The sequence below is a fragment of the Salvelinus namaycush genome, chromosome 8, assembly GCF_016432855.1.
Source record: "Salvelinus namaycush isolate Seneca chromosome 8, SaNama_1.0, whole genome shotgun sequence".
In the NCBI taxonomy this organism is placed as follows: domain Eukaryota; kingdom Metazoa; phylum Chordata; class Actinopteri; order Salmoniformes; family Salmonidae; genus Salvelinus; species Salvelinus namaycush.
In genome coordinates this window covers 42,417,823-42,423,022 of record NC_052314.1, presented here as the reverse complement: position 1 = coordinate 42,423,022, position 5,200 = coordinate 42,417,823, and the positions used below count along the sequence as shown (strand labels likewise).

The 5,200-nt window shown below is 40.6% G+C and overlaps 1 non-coding gene across 1 annotated transcript; it reads right to left on the bottom strand.

Annotated features, from left to right (window-relative positions):
• Positions 1-4,748: 4,748 nt before the first annotated feature.
• Positions 4,749-4,823, bottom strand: trnaa-ugc. Its single transcript has one exon. It is a non-coding gene; the product is annotated as a tRNA-Ala (tRNA).
• Positions 4,824-5,200: the final 377 nt, after the last annotated feature.

Genomic DNA, 5,200 nt, shown 5'->3' with positions numbered 1-5,200 from the left:
TAAAGTTTGAAAATCATTGGCTAGACTTGAAAATGGCTGTCTAGCAATGATCAACAACCAATGGGGGAACATAGGGGATAAGTGGTGGTGGGGGGGGGGGGGGGGGGGGGCAGGAAGAGATATGAGGGGGTGAGGACTGACAACCAACCTGTGTTGCTAGGCAGGGTGTGAAGGGGATGTGGGTGGTTGGATAGATCGAGACATTTTGGGCTGGGGGGAATGGGATGGAGAGTTGGGGGTGTAGGTCCTTTTCTGTACATTTTTCTATATGTACCAATTTTGTTATTACAAAATCTAGTGTGATCAATATGATACTTTTTCAGTATTTATTTCTTACTTTTCTTTTGAGTGGCAGCCCACGGGTACATGTTTTATGTTAGTGGCTCCCTAGTGACGCAGCGGTCTAAGGCACTGCATCTCAGTGCTAGAGGCGCAACTATAGACCCTGGTTCAATTCACAACCAGCTGTAGTTGGGAGTCCCATAGGGACACAATTGGCCCAGCGTTGTTCGGATTTGGCTGGGGTAGTCCATCATTGTAAATAAGAATGTGTTCTTAACTGACTTGCCTCGTTAAATAAAGATAAACCAAATATATAAATTGAAATTAATAGTGTACCTGTAACCCCCAGCCCCTTCCCCAACAAGAGATGAAGGGGGTGAGAGAGAGGTGGCGGAGGGAGGGAGAAGAGAGTGACTTTCTGATGGGATTATGATTCATGAATCAAGTTGTCTTCTTTTAAACACCAGGTGACTCTTCCCAACCTGCTGATATGAAACAGCAATATCCTTAAACCTACACAAATGAGCTCAACTAAAGTAAATAACACAGGGAAATTACAAATGGTAAACTAATGGCTATCTCATCATGATAGACAAATTGAGTTGACTGAAGTATACAAACTTGTTATTGAATTGTATAATGATAAATCAAGGTCAAATGTGTACTACCAATGCTCAAAGCAATCCAACACATTCAAAAAGTATAGACACACTAGTGTACTGATGACAGAGCGGGTATCATGAGCTATCCCCATCGGACCATCAATTCTCAACACTGTATCGTCCTCTACTAATGGATAGCAGTGACTGATCTACCTCTATCACACACTCACACAGGCTCGCACACACTCGCAAAGACATTGTGCATCTCAGCATTATGAACCACATGAAATCAAATATCCGCTCAAGAGGGTATATTTCCACTACACTTTTAAGTAAAGTGACATCTCTCTCCCTTTCTCTTCTTTCTCTCTGATTATTTGTCTCATTGTTTTTCTATTGCTCCCTCTGTAAGAGGAGGAAGATAAGGAAGAAGCAGAGGAAGAGAGAGAAGTGCAGCGATCCTTTTAGATCTCATAAATTCAATATATTCATATTGGCTTGGCTCTTAAAAGTGCTGGGGAGTGCATTTGGGGAGTACATAATTCACACAATTGTAAGAGGGCCGATGGTGATGCATGGAGACGCCAGGGTTCGCTTCATTTTCACAGCAACTCCTCTCCGTCATATATGCGCCACCTTAATTCCGTCCGCTGGCCTAATATGTTTTTAATGCAGCCTGTGACTTATGTTGCTGTCAGATGCCGGACCACATAGGGATGCCAAGAGCTAGTGGGCGGCAGTTGGAGACTGGAAAAGGTGGCAAAGATTAATCGGATGGTGGGGGCATCTCACACTTGATCAAATACATATTAACTAAGAGCACAGAGAGAGCGAAACCTTGCCGAGTCAAAACATGGATGTTTAACTTGTCTCTGCTCTCGATTAATGAGGCCCATTGTTCGGAGGTTGGTTTGATGTAACAATACGGATTGACCCCAGGCAACAATTGATTTCATCAATAGCCAGCAGAGGCAGGCAAATTGCTCATCGCCTCGCAGTCCATTGCAAACTTTATTCATTTTCACAGTATATCTTCCTGGAAACATATTTTACAGTCAATTTACTGCGATGCATCATAAAATATGTGTCATATTCTGATCAACAGACACTTTATTTAAAACCTTAGGCAGTTGCCTTTGTGGCATCTGTGGTGACAATATATGGCTTTGCCCACCAAAACGTCCCCAGGGAATAACACAGGACTATGGTTCTTTCATACCATTAGGCAGCATCTAGGCAGAGTTGCAAAGAAAAAGCCATATCTCAGACTGGCCAATAAAAAGGAAAGATTAAGATGGGCAAAAGAACACAGACATTGGACAGAGGAACTCTGCCTAGAAGGCCAGCATCCCGGAGTCGCCTCTTCACTGTTGACGTTGAGACTGGTGTTTTGCGGGTACTATTTAATGAAACTGCCAGTTGAGGACTTGTGAGGCGTCTGTTTCACAAACTAGACACTCTAATGTACTTGTCCTCTTGTGCACCGGGGCCTCACACTCCTCTTTATATTCTGGTTAGAGCCAGCTTGCGCTGTTCTGTGAAAGGAGTAGCACACAGTTTTCTTGACAATTTCTCGCATGGAATCACCTTAATTTCTTCGAAAAATAATGCGTTTCAGAAGAAAGGTCTTTGTTTCTGGCCATTTTGAGCCTGTAATTGAACCCACAAATGCTGATTCTCCACATACTCAACTAGTCTAAAGAAGGCCAGTTTTATTGCTTCTTTAATAAGAACAACAGTTTTCAGCTGTGCTAACATAATTGCAAAAGGGTTTTCTAATGATCAATTAGCCTTTTAAAAGTATAAACTTGGATTAGCTAACACAACGTGCCATTTGAACACAGGAGTGATGGTTGCTGATAATAGGTCTCTGTACGCCTATGTAGATATTCCATAAAAAATCTGCCATTTCCAGCTACAATAGTAATTTACGACATTAACAATGTTTACACTGTATTTCTGATCAATTTGATGTTATTTTAATTAACAATTGTTTTCTTCTTTCAAAAACAAGGACATTTCTAAGTGACCCCAAACTTTTGAACGGTAGTGTATACTTACAGCAATGAAATATTCTATAGAGCTGTCTCATTGCATGGACCATGAAACAACCAAGGAATCCAGAACAACTGCACTGTATGTCTCCTACCATTCTATGAGTATGGATGTGCTGTCCTCTTGCTCAGCCTCCACACCCAGTGGACATGCTAGTTTATCTTCAGTGGACTCTGTATGTAAAGCCCCATACACTGCAGCCTAATTGAAATGTTCAAGGGGGTCCTTCTCTTAAAACTCTTTGATGTTTCTCTCTCTAGCCTGATCATCCCTACCCTCCCTAACCAACACAATAAGAGCAAGAAACCACTCGGCTCAGCCAGCACTGTTGCTGCTACGCTGCTTTAAAAATGCATGTCTTCTTCTGCAAATGTATGCCCCCAGGGGAGTTCCCACTTTCTCACTTTACTTCTCCATGCATGACTACTGCCCGACTGAATGCTATAGATCAGCCCCGAAGGTGAAGGCAGTTCAGGATGGAAGGAAGTATTTGTGTGTGTGTGTGTGTATGTGTGTGTGTGTGTGTGTATGTGTGTGTGTGTGTGTGTGTGTGTGTGTGTGTGTGTGTGTGTGTGTGTGTGTGTGTGTGTGTGTGTGTGTGTGTGTGTGTGTGTGTGTGTGTGTAGGATTTCAGGGTGGGGTTAGCTAATTCTGCTGCTCAGCCTTGTGCATATAAATTTATCCAGTCTTTCTCCCTACAGTGGCTGAAACTCCAGGGCATGGAAAGGTCATCAATACCTTCCCACTGTGCACAAACTGGTCGAATCAATGTTGTTTCAACGTAATTTGTCATTGTATTGTGGCGTGGAATCTATGGAAAATACATTGGATTTAAAAAAAAAAGTCATTAACCGTTGTTTTGTGACATTTCAACCACAGCATTATGTCATCATGGTAACCAATTTTCAACCCAGACAAACCTTGTATAAAATATGTAGAATTTGTACCTTTGAAACAACGTCAGATCTTCAATGTAATATCCACAGTATGAAAAAAACAATAGGCTCGGCAACACCTCCTACTGGAGAGTTTATCTATCTACAGCTATCCTTTTGGTCTCCCATCCAGGGTTTTAACCAATCCCAGCCCTGTTTAGCTTTGATATTTGTAATTCACTATTAGCAATGTGCTATCGTGAGAATGATTGTTGAGAAATCTCCACTTAATAGATTCACTGTTGCTATCAAAGGCATTCTAAATGGTAGGTTTAACAGAACAAATTAAATGTAACCATAATTTTTTAATCATCAGTGATATTATTTAGTTCTATATAGCATTTGGGAAGTAATCAACAGCTGTCTCACTGGGCACACACTGGTTAAATCATTGTTGTTTCCACATCATTTCAATGAAATGACTTTGAACCAATGTGGAATAGACATTGAATTGATGTCTGTGTCCAGTGGGATTGTTTAAATTCAGCCCAGGATTAAACAAAAATGTGACAATAGATATATACCTAGTGTTTCAAACTTTGGTTTATTTCAAATTGAAGTTAATAATAAATATGTTGGATTTGTCTCCAACCCCAAAATCTAAGTTAAAGAATAGGTCAAAATCAAATCACACTGTATTTAAAGTGCATTTAAAGTTTGATTTTAACCAGTCCCGTTCTTTAACTTAGATGTTTGGTTGAAAAGGAGACAAACTGGAATTAAAGCCAGAGGCTCAGATGGAACTATCCAAGCAGAAGATACATCTCCTTCAAATGTTGATATTTGGTTGCATTTACATTTAAGTCATTTAGCAGACGCTCTTATCCAGAGCGACTTACAAGTACATACATTCATACTTTTTTTTTTTTTGTACTGGCCCCCGTGGGAATCGAACCCACAACCCTGGCGTTGCAAGCGCCATGCTCTACCAACTGAGCCACACGGGGCCAGTTTACTGTTGCAATACAGTAAACAGCCTATGAACTTGTCTACAAGTTAACAAATTATATGTTAGATTCACTTCTCCATCTCAACCAAAAATAAAAGATAGAGAATAGGTTTAACCTTTCTAGCCCAGGGGTTCCGCTAGCGGAACACCCACAACATTCCGCTGAAAAGGCAGCGCGCGAAATTCAAAAATATTTTATTTAAATATGTAAATTTCACACATTAACAATACAGCAAATGAAAGATAAACATCTTGTTAATCTACCCATCGTGTCCGATTTTTAAAATGTTTTACAGCGAAAACACAACATATATTTATGTTAGATCACCACCAAATCCCAAAAACACGCAGCCATTTTTCCCAGCCAAAGATAGTCA